The sequence below is a fragment of the Abramis brama genome, assembly GCF_963993115.1.
Source record: "Abramis brama genome assembly, chromosome: 3".
NCBI classification, from domain to species: domain Eukaryota; kingdom Metazoa; phylum Chordata; class Actinopteri; order Cypriniformes; family Leuciscidae; genus Abramis; species Abramis brama.
In genome coordinates, this window is record NC_139965.1 from 3,090,768 (window position 1) to 3,114,295 (window position 23,528).

Genomic DNA, 23,528 nt, shown 5'->3' on the forward strand with positions numbered 1-23,528 from the left:
TGCTCCGGGGCAGGTTATGTTCTGGATTCGAGATCTCAGACTGAAGTTTGACCAATCAGCTGAGAGCAAAGAAACATATAGGTGACGTAACTTATTCCAAGAGTCTGTTGCAATGACTTCACCTTTTCTTCCAAATCCGGTGGACATCTCAGCGCAAATTGTTAGACGAGCACTTCGTAAAGAAAGAGTTTTTAGCCTGACAAAATCCCCTTGCCTTTCCTGATAGTTATTTGTATGAAAGATACAGATTTTTTTCCGCGGAAGCAATGTCTTATCTTTGCAAACTTCTTGAGCCGCACATAAATAATTTAACACGTCGAATTCATACACTTACTGTACCGCAAATATTGCGTTGCGTTTTTTTGCAGGTGGTACATACTTGCACGGTGATGCACAGAAGCTAGGGGAAAACACGGTTTGGCGAACCATTCACAAAGTGGTCCTCGCTCTGCAGGAGTACATGAATAGTTTCATTAATAATGTTCCCCGGACATTTATCGACCATGTCCATAAAAGAGGGCTTTTATAAAATTGCCGGTAAGATATATTGATAGGGTGACATCATATGAACACCTTGTTTGTTTTGTTTTTCAAAAAGCAAATTTCACAAATGTACTATACAATACATGTTAAGAATTATTTTAAATCTTTTTTTATTATTATTCTGTTAATCTTATGATAGGATTCCCTAGAGTCATTGCAACATGTATGCAGTCTATTGCTCCAGTCTCCACTGCTCTAGGGGAACATGAGGCAGATTATGTTAATAGGAAGTCCTATCACAGCCTTAATGTTCAGGTATAGATGATGTGAATATGTGAGATGATTATTTTCTGTGAGATGAATCTTTAAATTAATAGTAACATTAACAGATATAACAATGATCTATTAAACATTTCATCTGCAGACGACTTGTGGTCATGAACGTATGATCAAGTTTGGATGCCAAATGTCCTGGCTCCAGTGCTTGTCTCACAAACTTTCCGCAAGTCTGTTGTGTCAGTGCTTTGAGGAAAGCAAGTTAAATTTGGTACAGTACAAAACACTTAATTTGAACTGAGATAGAAAAACCTACACAATAACCCCCTATCATGACCCTCAGACAGGGCCACAGCACCGCTTCAATGTGGCCCTCAGTAAAACCAGAGTGAAGATAGAGATGACCTTTGGCATCCTAAAGGCACGTTTCAACTGTGTTCGGCCCTTAAGAGTCACCAGAGTGGATCACCCAGCTGGTGCAGATGTAGATGCAATCACCATACAATATTACACTTAATAAAAGCACATTGAAACTGCAGATAGGTCTCAAACCGTTTTATTGGTTTTGTGGGATGGGAGGGAGAAAGAGAGCACAAAGTTGCATTAATAAATATTCATACTAAAGTGTTACTTGGTTAAATAAGTTCACATACTAAGATCAGTTTTATCCAGCTGTTTGATCTCCAATTTTTTTTTTTTTTTTTTAGCCTCCTCAGCTCACAGTCAGCTCCTTTAGTGTGTAGTCTAGTTCAAGTCTCCTTTAGTGAACAGTCTAGTTCAAGACTCCTTTAGTGAACAGTCTAGTTCAAGACTCCTTTTGTACAGGGCCCTGACTGAGTCTGTTTCCACCTGAAACATAATTCCACCACAAACATGATCATTACAAGTTTTCTGGAGGCTCATCAAATCACAAAAAGTTCCTTGACTTCCTACAAACACAGGACTGACTAATTTACGTCAAGGGTTTTAAATCCTTACACATTTCTTCTGAAGCCCATTGAGGTAGAGGCCTCAGTTTCTGGGGCAGGTTGTGAAAAATCCTACAATAAAAGAGATGTGTAAGGGCCAGTCCCTTTTTATGCCACACATTCAAATGTTTGCCATAATAAAAAGCCCAGTGCATTCACATCAGCAACTGTTTGAGAACACACAGACAGAGTGTCTTCATTTCCTCCACCCTAATAAATAAAAGTAGGCCAATGTAAAGCATAACTATTGTAAAGCAGGTTATGTTTGGTGTTCTGTCTGCTGCATACTGACCTCTGTGTGGGAGACTGTGTGTGTGTGTGCTGGCTTCAACAGGGACACTGTATTTCCCTCTACTGAACATACAGTCAGCCATATTTAAAACTTAAAAGTAGTAATGTATTGCACACGTACCCAGTGTTACTTGCTTAGAGGAGCCAGCACCAGGGTCAGACTGTACAGCACCTGTAATCCCATCCATAATCGGCCGTCCCTTATTGCCTACTCAGAGCCAACTCCTCCGCCAGTGTATTCTGGTTTTCTGAATTTAACTCTTTATTTCTGTTTGCTGCAAACAAGTGTTTGTGATAAAATGTTCACAAAAGTAATAAAAGGTTGTGGTAAATACTCACCACTTTGAATTATTATTTTTATATTTTGTCTTTATCTGCTGCCAAGAACTTGGAGTTGGGGTTGCATCTAAAAATCAAGGAATATTAATCAAAGTGTTACCTTAAATGAAAAATGAGAGACTCCAGATCTTAACTATAAACAACACTAACTAAACCTAACTAATCTTCAAAGGTGTACCGGACTCGGGGTGGTATTTAAACGCTAAACTCATGGACAATTGGCGTTTTATACCAAAAGCCTGAAGCGTACCCCCAACAGAGATTTAAAACCTCCGCCCAGAATAACCTTCAAAAATAAGAAAGGCAAAATAACAAAAAAAATAACAAACAGTGTCTCGATGGAAGGATTTTAACCCAGCTGAGAACACTCTAAATACCTGAAGTCTACTCATTCCAAAAAGGTAAACACACTAAGGACATTAATGTATTTACTTACACATGCAGCAAATCCCGGACGAGCGCCCAATTTTATGTTACGACCAGCTCAAGCCATAACATAAAAGGGGGATCAAACAGAAATATTCATTCAAAAATAAGATTTATTGAGTTAAACATATCACAAACAGTAACAATAATAATAATAATAAACAAAAGTCTAGGGTTAAGGGAAAACAACATATTGACAACATGTGCAAGCAAAACACAATGAGCCACTCATGAGGAGAGTATCCCCATGGAGTGCCTCCTCTAAACAAGACACAGCACTCTTTTATACACAACTGATTATCAATTAGGATGAGGAAGACCAATCAGGAACTCCCACGTCCAGGACCAATGGGATCAGGAGACTCAGGGACGTCACACTTAGTACATACATGTACATTTTTTATATATTATAAAAATAGGCTATAGGGTATAGTACACATATAGGCTACACATACATATACATAATTTGACATAAATATAGAACGTATTTGTTTAACTTACACATTAACAATCAGCAATCTTTCTCCAACAGTCTTCTCTTGCTTTGGCAGCAGAGACCGTATTGTTTCGAGCTTGAAATGTCGACGTCACTCTTTTATGTGCACGCGCGTGTGGAGTAATCATAGCTTAAGGATCAAAGCCTGAGTTGACAGAGAAAGTTGATGAGCTGCATCATGGTACCAATAAAGCCTGATTGCATCGGTTTGGTTTTGTCAATTCAAAACTAATCCTGTAACCCTGAGTTTGTTCAGCTACCTTCATGGTACAGGCCTCAGACCTCCTCCTGAAGTGGTTTGAGCGATCGGATTCAAATCCGTCTCGGATAGCGATCCGATCACAGAAAACGCATGAAGTGCCCAGGTGTAAACAGACCCTAAATTAGGGTGACCATACGTCCTGTTTAACCAGGACATATTTGGCCAGGATTTCGAGATCGCCCAAAATGCCCGGGATTTGGCTTTTGCTTTCTACAGTCACCATTCATCATTATGTTTACATTACATTATTTGACACTGACACGTACGTGCCAGCTTTGCAGGTCATGCATTCTGCTTCACACGGATCCCGATCGAGACGAAAACACAGGAATTTTCTTAGCAATGCCAAAACGCACATCAACCGATCACTTGTTTAGCGTTCATGTAAACACTACATTCAGATTCACCAATCGGAATTAATTCAGTCCTACTGAATCAGAAGGTGTGCATGTAAACAAAATGAATGGCGACGAGAAAGCAAAAGCTGTATCCCGGATATTTTGGGCGATCTCGAAATCCCGGCCGGACATGACCTGGAATATGGTCACCCTACCTAAATGAGCAACACCTGAATTGAATACTCAAATCAATCTGTAACCATGGTAACAAACAGACAGGGGAAACTCCCAAAAAATCCACCTCAGCCTAGTGCAGGGATAGGCAACTCCGGTCCTGGAGGGCCACTGTCCTGCAGAGTTTAGCTTCAGCCCTGATAAAAACTCACCTGCCTGTATCTATCTAGTAATCCTGAAAACACTGATTGCCTTGTTCAGGTGTGTTTAATTGGGGTTGGAGCTAAACTCTGCAGGACAGTGGCCCTCCAGGACCGGAGTTGCCTATCCCTGGCCTAGTGCATAAACCTTTATGTAAATGTTTGAGAGTTGACAATGAAAAGTTTGCATAAAATGGATGTAAATGGAGCATGGGTGGATTCTCACTAACGCCTCTGGCTTCTCTGGTGTATAAATTGGTCAACTAGGATGTTTTCCATCACTAATGTGTGTGATTGCATTTATTCGTTCATTCATTATATCACGTGCTAACACTTTTAAACCACATAGTAGACCCACACTAGCTGCATTTACATGGACACTTATAATCAGATTGACGGCTCAATCGGACTAAAAAACCTTCATGTAAACACCTTAATCGATCCGATTGAGCTCGATCCGAATGAAATTTCGATCGGATTGAAAGGGGTGGTTTATCCCTTTTGTAATCCGATCGAGAGAACATGTAAACACTTGATCGGATTGAAAACCGAAACTGAAAGGACTGACGTATGACGCGCGGAACGAGCTGTTCTTCCTGTTGAATAAAGTGTCATATTAATAAGTTTCCCGTCATTCTAAAATTCTCATTTCACTCGCGCGTCTGTGAAGTAAAGCAGGACAACGTCCCACCAGTCCTTGATTTGGATTCTCATCCACAGACTTCTGGTTTTGGCCGCGGGGAGGGGCATTTTTACTGCGTGATCAATAAGCAGCACGGCAAAACGGTTAATATGCTCTAAATTATGACCAGAGACGAATTAATATTACGTCTGCTGTTTAAAACAAATAAAGAACCAATAGAGGAGAATATTTATGCACGAAAAGCGGGAAACTCTGTATATTTGTGCAGTGTGCGCATGTCAAAACATCAGATCCGATTTAAAACTGATGAAAAAACATACAACAATCATAAAAACAGTAACATAATCCTAAAAGTTAAAAAGCTGGAGAACACAAATAACAGGACCACTTCTCGCGTACCTACGAGAACATGGTAGATTATTTGCTCTAAGTGAATGGTTAATGTCATGATGTAAGGAACAGAAACTGCTCTTTGTAAATAATTGGAATCTTTTTTGGGAGTGACTTGCTGATGGTCTGTATCCCAGCAGAATCTGTGCAGATCTTCTGTCGGACCATATCTCCAGGATATTCTATATATCTCCAGCACCAAATCTCAAATCACTGAATTTGTTCTACCCACGGGCAGAACCCTGTGCGGGCATCGAACCCGGGTCTCCGGCATGGAAAATCGTAAGTATCAGAAATACAGTTATAAATGTACAACTTTTGACAGTGTCAATTATGATTCTTATAATTATCTCCCCTCAAGAATAATTGCAGTGCTTTATAACTTAACTCTTTCCCCACCAATGACGAAATTTTCTGTCATAAATGAGACAACGCTTTCCCACATTTGGCATTTTCACCTTTATAAGAATGCATTAAGCTAGAATACAAGTTTTTTTTTTCTTTTTTAAAGCAGAGGGTCCGTTTTTTTCTTTGTATATATTGCAATGTTCAGATATTCCTACAACAAAATATTCTGGGGACCATGACATTTTTGTAAAATTGATCAAAAATCCTGGCGCTGACTTGAAAAAAAAAGAAAGAAAGCTGGCAAAGAAAGAGTTAAGACAGAAAGAACTAAATAAACTTATCACTGCATCCAAACCAAGAACATGTTTATTAGATCCCATACACTAAATTATTGAAATACTTAGCAGAATAGCCTCTTCTCAATAATATTAACTTGTCTTTATCTCTAGGTCATGTCCCAAGAACCTTTAAGTTATTAAGCCCTTTCGTTAAGAAACCACAACTAGATCCTAGTGAAATGGCAAATTACAGACCCATTTCAAATGTTTCATGTCTTACCCACATTCAAGTGTTGATAATAAAAGAATGCATGAAGCTAGAATAAATAATGTTTAAAGCAGTTACTCTGTTCTTTCTTTTGATATATTGTATGTTCAGATATTCATAGAACTAAATATTCTGGAGGCCATGAAAGTTTTTTTAAATGATCAAAAAAGCTGGTGCTGGCTGGAAACTTTTTTTTAATTATTATTATTTAAATGCTGGTAGGGAAAGAGTTAAAGGATGGAGAAGCTCTGATGTCCAAAGTTAAGATGAACAATGGAAGAAGCATGATCACCTATAAGCATTGGTGGTATTGTCTGCAGCTGCTGATTTGACACTTATTTGTTTGTCTGTGTTATTGAAACCTGTAGGTCTGTGTAAACTGACAGGGGTCAAACACACTGGAAATCGTCTCAGTTACGTATGTAACCCTCGTTCCCTGAAGGAGGGAATGGAGACGTTACCTGATCCCTCAAAGGAGTGGTGGGAATTGTGGTAGATTTTTCTCTATTTTGCACCTGACCTAAGTCTACCTGGGTCTCGTCTACAACTGTCGTCCCCGAACGTCTACAGTCGACGTTTAGTCTATCTGGGTCTCGTCTACAATCGACGTCCCCTCTCTCTAACTTGTTCCCCTTACTAACTTGCTGTGCAGCAATAATATTCTGTTTTCTGTTACTAGGTAGAAGCAAACTCTGTTTTCTTGATTACTTCATAATCACAAGGTTTCAAACCTAGACATCTGTCTAGTTTCATTTCCCATTTATTTGTTATTTATACACTCACACACTCAAAGTCACAAGTTTTTGCCTAAAGGGGAAACAGTTATAAATGCATAAATGCATAAAAGCATATAAATGTTGTTCCTGCAAGAAAAATAAATGTTAGTTATGATTAATTTAAAAAATCCATCACACAACCTTGGGCACATATCCAGGCCGTGGTCTCAAGATGACGTGAGAGTTAGCCGGCCCGAATTCCAGGCACGCACCGAAAATGCCTGCAGGTCCCCCTCTTGATGGAGGCCAAAGCGACCAGGGGCTCCGTCTTCATAGATAGGTACTTAAGCTCAACTGAGTGCAATGGCTCGAATGGAGCTCTCTGCAGTGCAGATAGAACCAAGAGGGCATATGAGGGGGGCGGGGAGGATTTACCCTCCTGGCCCCCCTAAGGAACCTGATGACCAGGTCATGCTGTCCTACCGTCTTAGACTCCACAATGTTGTGGTGCGCAGAGATCGCAGCCACATAAACCTTAAGGGTGGAAGGAGACAACCTTTGTTCCAACCTTTCTTAGAGGAAGGAGAGCACAGACCTGATCGGGTCGGGTTTTCTGGGATCTTCTCGGCGAGAAGAACACCAGGTGATGAAGAGGTTCCACTTCAGACCATAGGTGTGTCTCGTGGACAAGGCTCTAGCTGAAGTGATGGTAGCCACCACCTCAGGTGGTAGGGCACTCAAACCTTCCGCGTCCCATCCAGGACCCACATGTGCAGGTTCCAGAGATGGGTGTGGGTGCCAAAGGGTGCCCCGTCTCTGAGAAAGGAGGTCCTCCCTCAGAGGAATTGGCCAGGGAGGGGCTGTCGTGAGGAGCACCAGTTCGTAGAACCAAGTACGTGTGGGCCAATGAGGTGCAACCAAAAGGACCTGCTCCTCGTCCTCCCTGATCTTGCACAAGACCTGTGCAAGAAGGCTAACTGGGGGAAACGCATACTTGCGGAGGCCCCGTGGTCAGATGTGAGCTAGTGCATCCGAGCGGAGGGTCCCCTCAGTCAGGGAGTAAAACCAGTGGCAGTGGTAAGTGTCTGTGGAGGCAAACAGATCTACCTGTGCGTCGCTGAACTGTTCCCAAATCAGCTGAACCGTCTGGGGATGGAGTCTCCATTCCCCGGGATAAGGCCATAGTCGTAAGAGCTCGTCGGCTGCACGATTCAGTTCTCCCGGGATGTGAATGGCTCGAAGGGACCTCAGATGCTTCTGACTCCATATGAGGAGATGGCGTGCGAGTTGCGACATACGGCAGGAGTGCAGACCACCCTGATGGTTGATTTACGCTACTGTCGCCATGTTGTCTGAATAGACCAGTACGTGCTTGCCCTCCAGCAACGTCTGAAAACGGTGCTAGACATACAGCCTGCAACTCAAGGCAATTGACATGCCATAGGCGCTAGGGTCCTGTCTGGGAGCCTGCAGCAGCATGCCCATTGCACATGGCACCCCAACCCGTGGTGGAGGCATCTGTTGACACAACAACATGCCTGGAAAACTGTGGGTCATTGTGGGTCATTGGAACTACAGGCGTACCCATGATGGGGCAGCGATGCGGAACGACCAGCCCAGACATGTAGCGTCCCGGTGTGAAGGCGTGGCCAAGTTCCGTGTCCTAACAGAGGAGGCCAGGGGAGGACGAGCATTTCGCGGGCGGCCTGCTCTGACAGGGGTCTGGCAACAGAGGGGGACGAGAGTGGCGAGGTATAGCGTTGCACACTGCCATCCGCGGCCTCCTGGGGCTCGGCGGAAGGGGAGTCAGTTCTACCCGGGTGAAGGCTGCTGCTTGGGCCGAACGGCAGGGGTGGGAACCGCAGGAGGGCGGCCACGGCGGGAAGCAGACTGAGGGTGCTGCACCAACGGCTAGGTGGAGGCGCTCTGGGGACACAATTGCATCCCTAGTGTACCCTGGCCACCAGCCAAAGTATCCCCTCTCGAGGAGGAGATAAATTGGGGTGTGGCAGAGGGGACTTGAGTCTTGATCTTAACATCGCGATGGGCATATTCCCGCAATGAGACTCATCTACGAGTCATGTTAAAGCCCAAACACTTTAGGATGTGCTCGTGACCGTCAGGCGGATGGACCACGCGCCCACATCCAGAAACACATGGGCGAGACATCTTTAAAAAGACGTACCCGTACAGCTCTTTTAGAAAAAGAAAAGCTCTCTCAGCAGTTACTGCACAGACCAGCAGCAGGACCGTGAACCCGCTGAAACGCGCCGTCACACCAACACCGCTGAAGAGAGATGCTCGTTGCTTTGATGAAGGCGAAGAGAAGCACATCAGCATTTCGGCTCCGAAGCAGAAAAAAAATTGAGATTGCATTCGCGGCTCCTTTTATACCCACACGGTGGGGTGGAGTTCGCAATGCAAATTCCGCAGACCCATGGTATTTTCATACCATTGTCTTATTTTCTAATAACTCGAAGGTCTCTCTAGAAAAAAACCCATTCGTCAGTCTCTGAAGTAACTTGTAGTGACTGACTGAAAGGGAACTGTGCTGAACACAATATGCTACAGTTCTTTATACAGGTTCATGAATATAAAATAAAGATGTACACCAGAGGTCTTCAATCCTGCTCCTGGAGGGCCACTGTCCTGCAGAGTTTAGTTCCAACCTGCTTCAGCACACCTGCCTTTGAATACTCAAGCGATTCTGAAGTGCTTGATGAGCTGATTCAGGTGTGTTTGATTAGGGTTGGAACTAAACTTTGTAGGACAGTGACCCTCCAGGAGCAGGATTGAAGACCTCTGATGTACACAATAACAACTGCAGAAAATTCACATTGATTCAACAGACATTAGGACAAAGTGGTAACACTTTATATGTGTTGTGCCTCGGCATGGCACCGCGGATGAATCCAATGTTTTGAGGAGAATGTGTGGCTGTCAGTCGCCGTGCCGGTGTGGATACTGTCATTCACAATCACAGATTCTACTTTTTGGAAGTATGACCAACATAAGAATTTTCACCAGAAAATGTCGTCTGAACAAGCAAGTAACATCCACTTTTGTTCTGACCAACTAAGGGGAAAAAAGCATTGCAGTAAATCGCGATTAAATCTAACAATCGCTTATCATATCACGTCAAACCGTGCAAATTATACTTTGTTCTCAAATTGTTAATGTTAACAACATCAGCATTGCATGACTACATTTAATGTACTTCCGATATTTGTCCTTGTTTTCGCATGGGCCGGTTGCAGTCTCTTTTTTTCTCTGAAGTCTTTTGTGTTTTACAACGGGTGAATCTCCAGTTGTCACTGGTGATTGTCGTTTGAATCTTTCTGGATCCACCATCAAATTGATAAGTTTAATTATATCAAGTGCTGTGGGTAAAGGCTATAAATCTCCACCTCCAACATCCTCACATTCATAGCCGACTAGCCGAGACTCTTCTTTATGTGTTCAGATGTGACGTAATGACGCAAAGACATGCTCGAATTTCCCGCGGAAATCCACCAGTACCTCTGGAATTAAAAGCATTATTACAAACTTACCATTTTGGATCGAGCTAAGGCAAGCAGAGAGTTTTGAACACTGGCTGGTTATGTACTTGCTCAAAAATTTATTTTGGATAATTTTTAACCCAAAAAAGCTACGGACTGCAGCTTTAACCAATAATAATAAATGTTGTAGAAGTATTGTTCATTCTTAGTTCATGTTACCTAAGGTAGTTAACTAATGTTAACTAATGAACCTTATTGTAAAGTGTTACAGAGAAGGTAAATGCAAATAGTATTTGCTTGAAGACAGGTGTGTGACAGAAGGGAGGAGAGACACGGTTGATCATGTGATGCACATTTAAACATCGTCCTCCATAAAACGAGTATCCCTCTCACTCTCCATCCTAAAAGAAAGACAGACACCTTTAATCAACCATGAAGAAGCTCTTCAAGTGCCTGTGGATCTTACTGGGTAAAGTACAACATACATGCATCTGCTATTTTACTAGATTCACACTAATATTATCTGCGGTTTCTACAATCTCCCCGTGTTCAGAATGTTGCTCTGTTTGTAGTTTAGTTTACACTCATCTCTCTACTGTGGGTTTATAGCATAAAGTTTTGAAATATTCTAGATTAGTTGTTGTTTCATACATTCATGCTTGCCTATAATGAAGGCATATATTAACCAGTAATGAAGTATTATAACAATTAAAAAAAAAAAGTTTTCTATGTGAAAATATAGTAAACTGTAATTTATTCCTGTGATCAAAGCTGAATTTCAACATCATTACTCCAGTCTTCAGTGTCACATGATCCTTCGGAAATCACTCTAATATGATGATTTGATGCTCAAGAAACATTTATGATTATTAAAGTTAAAAACAGTTGTGCTGCTTTAGATTTTTGTGGAAACCGTGATACATTTAATTTTTCAGGATTCTTTGATGAACAAAATTTAAAAGAACAGAGTTTATTTGACACAGAATTTTTTGTAAAATTATAACTGTCTTTACTGTCACTTTTGATCAATTTAATGCATTAGTAATGAAGTAAATAAGTAATTTATTTAAATAAAGTTTAAACGGTAGTATAGATTATGGCTTTGCTTGTGGATCTCTGGGATAGTTTTTCTCAGTTTATTTTACCAAACAAATCTTATGTTAAATAGATGCTCATTTGTGTATGTAAATGGTCTGACAGTCTTTATGTCTGTGTTTGTCAAGAATCTCTGTAAGTGATTCCTCATCCCACTTTAGATTACAATATTCTGCTGTTTGTATATTATTATTATTATTATTATTATTATTATTATTATTATTATTATTGTGTCAGTAGTTTCCTCCAATGTGTTCATTACACAGATCAGTGTTTCTATTATCATTGACTACATTTTGTTACTGACAATTTCAAAGTAAATTAAACACAAATCTGAATGTGATTCAACAAAACCTGGTTCTCTGATACTCACTTGAATCTCGATTCCACAGGGTTTTTATTGATTGAGGACATGGCAAGAGGACAAGAAGGTACGAATCATTAATTTTATTCAAATCTTTGTTCTGTTTTGTTTGTTTGAACTGGCAAATATAGAAATGTAGCTCTGACATTAAGCACTGGGCAGTTTGATATCCTTTTTATCACTAAATAATAATATAATATAGCACACCAAAACCATCAAATGAGAAATGTTGAATAACCAATAAAATAAAAAAGGATAATTCTTTTGCCCCCTTCATTTTAAATACCTGCCCTTAGACTAAGGGCCTTAGTTTCTGTCTCTGTGACACACGTTACTTATGATGAGTAATAAAGATCAGTTTGGTAAGATGTTTTAAAAATCCTCTTTGAGACCTAATGTTTGATTAGAATAAAACGCTGGGGGCGCTAGAGAGCACCACATGGAGTGGAAGTAATTTTAAGTGAGCTCCCTCAATAAGCCTCTATAAATTTGTGTTTTTTGACTATTTTCACCATGAAAGTTTGCTCAACAATATCTAACAGTGAAATGAAAAAGGCTAAATCCAAGCCGAGAATCCGTCATCTAACAAACATGAGATTGATCGTGATTGCTGCACGTTCCCAGACTCAACTGTTATCCTGTCGGCCATTCAAACTATGAACAACAGTATGAACGACAGATTTAATTAGCTGCACTCGACTTTATCTCAGTTACAAACAGCGCTGTCTGAAACCACTTTGTATATCACAGACCTTGAGAATGTTAAAGTTGAGCACGAAATCCGCATTTCTGACCTTGAGGCCTCCTGTCAGGAAATCCTAACAGCTAATAAGGCCCTATGTGCTAAACTGGATGATCTTGAGGGCCATTCCCGACCACAGAATATTAAAATTGTCCGCCTACCCGAGAACGTGTAGTCTGGTCGCCCAACAGAGTTTGTGGAAAAATTAATCTCGAACCTCCTTGGAGCCGAGAACTTTCCTGGAGGGATTAAAGTTGATCGTGTACAAATCTCCATCTTCCCAGATTTCACGGCAGAGGTACTCTCCCAGCGATGGCCGTTTGACGGAGTCAAAAAGAAATTGAAGGATGCCGGTGTTCGATTTGGAATGCTGTTCCCCGCACGTCTTATTGTCACCCAGGGCACTAACAAGAAAATCTTTGGTTTGGTCTCGGAGGCTTAAGTTTTTGTGAACACCATCACTGAACAAAACCCTTCTTGATCTGCTGTTCTGGATTGTTTCTCGATGCAGTAAAAAAAGACATAAATATTCACAGCGCGCTGGAATTGTCTTTCTCTTTCGCGCGTGAACGAACAATAATACACAATTATGCCAAAATGTCAGTTTTGTTAAGTATCCTCATAAGAGCAGTCAAATAAAGTCTTAAAGGCGCAGTGCTTTCTGCAATTGGGTCGGTTCATGTTCACACTGTAAACGAACCGTACCAGAGTTCGTTTGGAACCGTACCGAGACCACCTCTTCAGCTGGGTCTCGGTTCGGTTGTTTGGTCCGCACCCGAGTGCGATTGTTTTATTCACACCTGCCCAAAAGATCCGCACCAAGGGGGGGGAACGAACTTGAGTTCAATTCAGTCGAACCAAACAAGGCAGGTGTGAATACACCTTTAGTGTTGGACCCTACTCTAGATGCCTTCTAGAAATTGATAATCGTCTGGTTGGAAGAAGCTTACAGAGATTCTGCAGACTCGGATGTGCTTAATGAAATTACAGCGCTTAAATTGGAATATAACTTGATTCTTTTGATTCAAGTTAATAATATGTTGTTAAAAGTTAAGCAAAAACAGTTTGAACTTGGGGATGAACCAGACAAATTGCTTTCTCCCCAAATGAGGGGGCTACAAGCCACCTGAGCAATTCATAAAATCAAGAACAAAAATGGTGTCATTCTAACAAATCCCAGAGAAATCAATGATACATGTAAAGACTTTTATGCAAAATTATACAAATCAAAGGATTGTTCTGACCCCTCAGCATTAGCTATTTTCCTTCATTCACTACATCATCCAAAGTTGGGGTGTATAGAGCAGACAGCTTTGAATGCAGACATAACGGTAGTTGAAATACTAGATGCTATTAAATTTTTCCCCAGTGGATAGGCGTCGGGCCCAGATGGCTTCGGGATTGAATTTTATAAAAGATATGCTCAGATGCTCTCTCCTCTGTTGTTGAGGATGTTTAATTAATCATTTGGCATACACAAACTCCCCCAGTCCTTGTGTGACGTAAATATTTCTTTGATTCTTAAATATGGTAAAGAAGAAACTGACCCATCATCATATTGACCCATAGCTCTTTTGAACTCTGATCTTAACATTTTTACTAAGATTCTGGCTAATAGGGTAAATAACTGCATTGGGGAAATTATCCACCCTGACCCAATCTGGTTTTATCCCTGGCCGTTTTTCTTTCTTTAATGTCAGGCGTTTAATGAATATGTTATATACCAGATGCAGAAAAGGCGTTTGACCAAATTGAATGGGATTATATTTTAGCTGTAATTAGAGAATTTGATATGGGCCCGGTTTCCCAAAGCGTTCTTATCTCTAAGTAGTTCTTAACCTATTCCTTAACCTCTCTCTTAACCTTATGGCACGATTCCCGAAACGTTCGTTCGCTAAGTATATCTTCTGTAAGTCACACTTTCGTAAGGTTGGTCTGGACCACTCTTAGCTTTACCTTATCACTGTTGCAGGTCTATATGAATATAATTCTGAAGTTTTAATACACCCAGACAGTATTAAATTAAGCTAATTCAAGTGTTTTCATGCAAAGAATAAAATTGTCATTACACTGATTGTTGTTAGATTTTTAATTATATTATTATACAATATTATTAATTTAATTAAAACGCTCTTTTAAAGGCCAGTGAAAGCAGTGAACTGTCAGTTAAGTCCTATTCGGACGCTAATATTGTTTCTCATGGGCTCGTCCGGTATTTTAAACATTTATAGGGGTGAGTCGGTGATTTTAGTGCCGTCCGAATCCATAATAACAGTGTTTTTCTCACCCAACCCGCGTAAAAATCCCTGGCCAAATTAGTACCTTCTGTTTTTTGACAAACAGGTCGTGTGGTCATTTAATTGCCGTCTGTTTTTTAATTGACCATTTAATTGTGTGGTCTGTCTGTTGACAGAACGATTTTCTGTCAACGAAACGTGCCTAGAATTCGGGCCAGCCAACTCTCACGATATCCTGATATCCTGGTTACATATGTAACTGAGACGTAAGATATTTCCACTTTTCATCCGAAACAATTATTTGGAAGACGAACTAGATGTTCAAATCTCTGAGGAGGACTGGGTAAAGTTTCTTAAAAATATATACACCTGTTCTATTAATGCTAGACACCAACTGTTGGGTCACGGAACACAAGATCCAGTTGCGAATGAAAGGTAAGGTTTATTTTGAAACAGCAAATGATCAAGACAAGACAGGTTGGTGTAGAATAGCAGGTCGGCAATAAGTCCTTGGCAGGGCGGAGACTGCAGTGGGCTATATCCAAGTCCTAGTGGACAAAAATATCCGATGAAGACAAGCCAAAACAAACCCGGGCAAAAGTTTGAGGCTCAGGAATAGTCCGGTTGATCAGGAACGGGATAGAGAACTGCACAGACAGCAAGACAAGGTGAAAACAGTGACAAACGATCTGACAATGAACATGACAAACACAAGACTACATATAGGACACATAAACGAGTCCTCACTGATCTGATTGCTTGTCAGCGCAGCTGATGCCGATAAACAATCACACCAGAACAGTACACACAGAATGAACAGGCGAACCTGCGAACCGTGACACCAACTTATTCAGTACAAGGTGTTGCACAGATTGCATTACTCAAGGGTTAAACAAGGGTTTAACTCCCCTCCAAGGTTATTTTTGTAAACGAAAACTAAAACTAAGAGTAAAACTATTGGTCAAAAAACATTTTGTAAACTGAAATAAAATTATAAATTCATAATAAATGAAAAAGAGATTTTTAATTATATTATTATACAATATTATTAATTTAATTAAAACGCTCTTTTAAAGGCCAGTGAAAGCATAGGCTACTGTCAGTTAAGTCCTATTCGGACGCTAATATTGTTTCTCATGGGCTCGTCCGGTATTTTAAACATTTATAGGGGTGAGTCGGTGATTTTAGTGCCGTCCGAATCCATAATAACAGTGTTTTTCTCACCCAACCCGCGTAAAAATCCCTGGCCAAATTAGTACCTTCTGTTTTTTGACAAACAGGTCGTGTGGTCATTTAATTGCCGTCTGAATCCACATCTCTGAGTTTACAAGAGATTCAAAATTCACGGTTTAAATCCTTTTTGATCACTGCCGAGCACCGTACGCAAGATGTAAACTTTTATTACTGAAATGCTGGAAAGTATTTACAAGAACAATATTTCATCGCAGCTCCACCTCAGCGAACAAAAATGGGAAAGAGAAGAAGGCACGTAAATTTTTGAAAAGGTTATTGTGGCAGCAATATATGTTACAATTTTAAAATATGTAGGCTAGGCTATTATAGGCTATTATAGTTTGGATTATTTTTTATAATATCCAATAATCATAATAAATTGCAATTTCAACTATTTCTGAAGTGCTTCATTTATAAAGATCACCGCTTTCTCACATAAACAGCCCCTGCACGAGAGAATAATTGATTCTCGAGCCATCGATATCAACCAATTCAGCACCATCGCCACGGACAGTGCCGGGTAACGTTGCACGTAAGAAGGTATATCTTAAGCAGCTTCCTAAGGTATGGTTCGGGGAACACACTTAGGAACATAAACAACTTTGGTAAGATATATCTTTCGAGCTTTCTTAGCGCGCTAAGAGTGAGCGTTATCGGGAAACCGGGCCATGGTTGATAACTTTGCCTCTTGGGGGAAGATGTTATATGCCCATCCTACTGCTTCAGTGCTCACCAATTTCAACAAGTCATCACAATTCCAATTACATACAGGCACTCGACAGGGCTGTTCTCTGTTGCCCCTGCTTTTTGCAATTGCAAATGAACCTGTCACCCTTGCAATTAAAAAGATCCCTTTATTTTCGCCCCTGAATTTAGGCCAAATTAAGCATCATATTTCCCTCTATGCAGATTATATTATTCTGTATCTCAGCAACCCAGAACTGTCTACTCCACCATTGGCACCCGCGCCAGACCTCTGGAAACTCCATGTCTCGATGCATTGGTTCAGGTATCTACCTCAAAATGATCTTAGATACCATCACTTCTGCGAGAGCTCCCTCTAAAAAAGTGAGGCTTGCTTACGACCTGAAGTGGAACCTGTTCTTCTCACGAAAAAAACCCCAAAGGTGTTCGATCACTTCTGTGCTTTCTTTCCTGCAAGATGGGTAGGAGTGAGGGCAACGATTTTCTGTCAACGAAACGTGCCTAGAATTCGGGCCAGCCAACTCTCACGATATCCTGATATCCTGGTTACATATGTAACTGAGACGTAAGATATTTCCACTTTTCATCCGAAACAATTATTTGGAAGACGAACTAGATGTTCAAATCTCTGAGGAGGACTGGGTAAAGTTTCTTAAAAATATATACACCTGTTCTATTAATGCTAGACACCAACTGTTGGGTCACGGAACACAAGATCCAGTTGCGAATGAAAGGTAAGGTTTATTTTGAAACAGCAAATGATCAAGACAAGACAGGTTGGTGTAGAATAGCAGGTCGGCAATAAGTCCTTGGCAGGGCGGAGACTGCAGTGGGCTATATCCAAGTCCTAGTGGACAAAAATATCCGATGAAGACAAGCCAAAACAAACCCGGGCAAAAGTTTGAGGCTCAGGAATAGTCCGGTTGATCAGGAACGGGATAGAGAACTGCACAGACAGCAAGACAAGGTGAAAACAGTGACAAACGATCTGACAATGAACATGACAAACACAAGACTACATATAGGACACATAAACGAGTCCTCACTGATCTGATTGCTTGTCAGCGCAGCTGATGCCGATAAACAATCACACCAGAACAGTACACACAGAATGAACAGGCGAACCTGCGAACCGTGACACCAACTTATTCAGTACAAGGTGTTGCACAGATTGCATTACTCAAGGGTTAAACAAGGGTTTAACTCCCCTCCAAGGTTATTTTTGTAAACGAAAACTAAAACTAAGAGTAAAACTATTGGTCAAAAAACATTTTGTAAACTGAAATAAAATTATAAATTCATAATAAATGAAAAACTAAGACTAAACGAAACTAACAACAGTTACTGAAAAACTTACTGAAATAAAATAATAATTAGCAAAAATAAATAATCATTTTCGTAATGTAATGTTTCATGCAAATGTAGAGGTGAGCAAATGTACATAAAACTAATCAATGTTATATTGCTCAACATGATGAAATGTTAGAATATGATCAGTGTGTTATTCTAATGTTGATCTAGCGCACTGCTAGTCTCATACACACAAACTAACACATAGAATAACATTATAACTTTCAACACACTCAAATGCAGTTTAGTGTGATAGTGTAGACCATGTGAAACAGCGCTGCGTTACCTCACAAGTTTATTTCGTCTTATAAACTGACCTGTGTGAGTAAGTTAGTAATTCAGCACTTGCGGGTAAGTTAGTTCGGTAGAATGAAATGTCCTTATTCCTTTATATCTGCGGGACTCGCGTGTGGCGCTGATATCTGTCTCTCATTAGTAATCGCGACCTTCATACAACAGTCATGTTAAAAACATCAATGTATTCACTCATCCATAAACATTATTAGATCCTTCGGCATGACGGCAAGTTCCATAATTCTGCTTATGCGTCATCATGCGTCATCAATAGACGCCTTTGCTATTGTAAGAGGTTAGCGACCCCTAGCGGCGAAAAAATTACATATTGTAGCTTTCAGTCCCCACCGGGATAGAAAAACATGTACACACTCACACGCTGCATAGATACTTCATTATTTAATCACACTGGCTTCACAGCTGGTTGTGTTGGCTGTAGTCAGTTGAATTGAGCTGGGTTTTTATTTAGTTATACTTTTAAGTTCCATTTGCTTTTTTCAATCTCAAACTATTATTAAATTTTTATTATTAAGATGTCTGCACGACAGTTAACTGTAATCTGTGCAAACACTAAACTTTGCCGAAATTAAACGTCTCACTTTGGTCTACACTGGAAGTGTTCTGTTTGCTCTGCTAAACTATAATTACTAAAACTGAAACTAAATAAAATAAAAAATAAATAGAAATGTCTTTGCAAAATAAAAACTAACTAAAACTAAACTGAGTTTAAAGCAAAATTGAAAACGATATTAAAATAAAACCTAATTTAAAAAAGCAAAACTTTATTAACCTTTCTCCCCCCTCTGCAATAAGTGTGAATCTGCGGAGGGCTCTCTTGGTCATCTTCTCTGGGCATGCCCAAAACTTGGTGAATTCTGGTCAGAAGTTTTTCAATTTCTTTCTGAAGCTTATGCATGTGAGCTTCCCTTGGGTTCTTCGACTGCCGTTCTTGGCTGGTCGGCTTCCTCGCAGCGCCTTCATTATGCTAATCGATTGCCTATACAGTATTACAGTACAGTTATTTGGTCCATTTGTACAATGTCACCTTTTCCATATTGTCACGTTGGGGAAAAATCTGTTTTTACCTCGCTTGCCTGTGCTTAGTGTTGTGGTTAACTGCAAACTTGAATCTTTGGTCCTGTCCTGTGATTGTACTGTCTATCTGTCTGTAAAACTGAAAATACTACAATAAATATAATTAAAAAAAAGAATAAAAAAAAAAAGATTAAAACGATGGTGACAACTTTCTGGTCTTTGTCCTTGAAACATTTTTCAGAGAACGCAGCACTATGGGGTGATACTAGTCTGTCATCAAATTATGGAGATTGGGTATCTACAGATGCTATTGATGGTTTATTAACCACCTGGGCCCACACTGACACAGAGACCAACCCTGTCACATGCCTGTCCTGTCTTGTGCTGCACATGGGTGTTTTGTTATTTTGGGCCATGTGCTCATGTCATTGTCTGGTCCCTCCCACTCGTTATCTGATTATTGTTTGAGTTCTCCCACCTGTTCCCCCTTGATTAGTTTCCCTTTATTAGTTCCCTCTTGTTTGCAGTCTGTGTGGATCGTTGTCTATGTTTCCCCTGTGTTATGTTCCTGATTATGCCTGCCTTGTTTTCCCCCACGGGGAGTTTTTGTTTGTAGTTTTATTTTGTTTATTATTTATTAAAATCCTTACCTGCACTTGAATCCTCGCTTCACTTTTTGACCATCCGTGACAGAACGATCCACCATGAAGAGGATTCAGCGGAAGGATTCACTCCAGCCTCCTATTTCCTGCCCTCATTTTGAACGCATCGAGAGATTTTGTGTGTTGAGTTCCCTTCGTCAGAAGGGGACTGACATCCGGGAGTTTTCATTGAGGTTCTGCGCTGCTGCAGAGGGACTGGGGCTTGGGGTTATGGCTATGAAGGATTTGTTTAATTACGCCCTTGATGAACCCATCGACTTTATGGTCATGAGAGCCCTGAGACATCTGACGTTTGAGGAATTAGTTAATTCCTTGGAGCGTCACTGTAAACCCCCTGCTAAGAAGGTTCCAGTGCCGGTGATCCCAGTTCCGGTGGTCCCAGTTCCGGTGGTCCCGAGTCCGGTGGTTCCAGTTCCGGGGGTCCCAGTTTCGATGGTCCCGGATTCGGTGGTCTCGAGTCCGGTGGTCCGGAGGCGGAGGAGGAAGAGGAAGCACGTCACGTCTGTCCAGCCAGAGACTGTTCACGTCACGTCTGCCCAGTCAGAGACTGTTCACGTCACGCCTGCCCAGCCAGAGACGGTTCACGTCACGTCTGCTCAGCCAGAGACTGTTCACGTCACGTCTGCCCAGCCAGAGACTGTTCATGTCACGTCTGCCCAGCCAGAGACTGTTCACGTCACGTCTGCCCAGCCAGAGACTGTTCACGTCACGCCTGCCCAGCCAGAGACTGTTCACGTCACGTCTGCCCAGTCAGAGACTGTTAACGTCACGTTTGCCGAGCCTGTGTCTTCTGACAAGATGGCAGCCGCTGCCGAGCCTGGGTCTTCGGACAAGATGGCCGCTGCAGAGAGTGTTCACGTCACGTCTGCCTGGCCTGTGTCTTCAGACAAGATGGCCGCCACAGCGACTGTTCACATCACGTCTGCAGAGCCTGTGTCTTCAGACAAGATTGCCGCCGCCGAGTTGGTGGTGTCTGTTCCTAAGCCGGAGCCTGAGCCAGTGTCTGTTCCTGAGCCTGAGCCAGAGCCAGTGTCTGTTCCTGAGCCGGAGCCAGAGCCAGTGTCTGTTCCTGAGCCGGAGCCAGAGCCAGTGTCTGTTCCTGAGCCGGAGCCAGAGCCAGTGTCTGTTCCTGAGCCGGAGCCAGAGCCAGTGTCTGTTCCTGAGCCGGAGCCAGAGCCAGTGTCTGTTCCTGAGCCGGAGCCAGAGTCAGTGCCAGTGTCTGTTCCTGAGCCAGAGCCAGTGTCTGTTCCTGAGCCGGAGCCAGTGTCTGTTCCTGAGCCGGAGCCAGTGTCTGTTCCTGAGCCGGAGCCAGTGTCTGTTCCTGAGCCGGAGCCAGTGTCTGTTCCTGAGCCGGAGCCGGAGCCAGTGTCTGTTCCTGAGCCGGAGCCGGAGCCAGTGTCTGTTCCTGAGCCGGAGCCGGAGCCAGTGTCTGTTCCTGAGCCGGAGCCGGAGCCAGTGTCTGTTCCTGAGCCGGAGCCGGAGCCAGTGTCTGTTCCTGAGCCGGAGCCGGAGCCAGTGTCTGTTCCTGAGCCGGAGCCAGTGTTTGTTCCTGAGCCGCAGCCAGTGTCTGTTCCTGAGCCGGAGGTGTCTGTTCCAGTACCTGAGCCGGTGGTGTCTGTTCCTGTTCCTGGCCCGGTGGTGTCTGTTCCTGGGCCGGTGGTGTCTGTTCCTGGGCCGGTGGTGTCTGTTCCAGTGCCTGAGCCGGTGGTGCCAGTTCCAGAGCCGGAGCCGTTGGTGCCAGTTCCAGAGCCGGAGCCGTTGGTGCCAGTTCCAGTGCCTGAACCGTTGGTGCCTGTTCCTGAGCCGGAGCCGTTGGTGCCAGTTCCAGTGCCTGAGCCGTTGGTGCCAGTTCCAGTGCCTGAGCCGTTGGTGCCAGTTCCAGTGCCTGAGCCGTTGGTGCCAGTTCCAGTGCCTGAGCCGTTGGTGCCAGTTACACCGCCCGAGGGGTCGTCGCAGCCCTTGCAGCCCGAGGGGTCGTCGCCGCCCTGGCCGCCCGAGGGGTCGTCGCCGCCCTGGCCGCCCGAGGGGTCGTCGCCGCCCTGGCCGCCCGAGGGGTCGTCGCCGCCCTGGCCGCCCGAGGGGTCGTCTCCGCCCTGGCCGCCCGAGGGGTCGTCGCCGCCCTGGCCGCCCGAGGGGTCGTCGCCGCCCTGGCCGCCCGAGGGGTCGTCTCCGCCCAGGCCGCCCGAGGGGTCGTCTCCGCCGTGGCCGCCCGAGGGAAAGTCTCCGCCGTGGCCGCCCGAGGGAAAGTCTCCGCCCTGGCCGCCCGAGGGAAGGTCTCCGCCCTGGCCGCCCGAGGGAAGGTCTGCTCCGCCCTGGCCGCCCGAGGGAAAGTCTGCTCCGCCCTGGCCGCCCGAGGGAAAGTCTGCTCCGCCCTGGCCGCCCGAGGGAAAGTCTGCTCCGCCCTGGCCGCCCGATGGACTCTCTGCTCCGCCCTGGCCGCCCGATGGACTTTCAGCTCCGCCCTGGCCTCCCGAACTGTCCATTTTCCCTGCCCCACCCTGGTCTGTCCTTCCTGTTCCCCCTGTTCCCCCTGTTTCACCCTGGTCTGTCCCTCCCGTCCCGCCCTGGTCTGTCACTCCCGTCCCGCCCTGGTCTGTCACTCCCGCCCCGCCCTGGTCTGATGGAGCGTCTGGTAGCCGCTCCGTAGGGAGGGGGTAATGTCACATGCCTGTCCTGTCTTGTGCTGCACATGGGTGTTTTGTTATTTTGGGCCATGTGCTCATGTCATTGTCTGGTCCCTCCCACTCGTTATCTGATTATTGTTTGAGTTCTCCCACCTGTTCCCCCTTGATTAGTTTCCCTTTATTAGTTCCCTCTTGTTTGCAGTCTGTGTGGATCGTTGTCTATGTTTCCCCTGTGTTATGTTCCTGATTATGCCTGCCTTGTTTTCCCCCACGGGGAGTTTTTGTTTGTAGTTTTATTTTGTTTATTATTTATTAAAATCCTTACCTGCACTTGAATCCTCGCTTCACTTTTTGACCATCCGTGACAAACCCGTGGTGGAGAGTGGATCTATTGAAGGTATACAGAGTGAACAGAGTGACCATCACTAACAGAATCGGCTATGCTTCGAGGATAAACGGGGCAGTGATTCGCATCGGGAACTACCTTGACATTTACAGCAACACCATGTGAGTCTTTCTTTGACTGTTTTGATTAATGTGGCTGAAGATGACCAGAAACTGATAACAGATTATCTCTCTGTCTGTAGATGTGCTGTAATTTCTAGTCTTGCTGACAGTGCCACGGCCACTTACTCATGCGGCGGGATGGTGGGACGTTATATGGTTGTTCATATTCCTGGAGATCAGAAGATTCTTACTCTTGCTGAAGTTGGAGTCTACGGGTATTTGGCAGGTAATGCATTTGTCTCAATATTGAAGGTAATTTGTTTTTCATGGCTCTCTGAAATGCT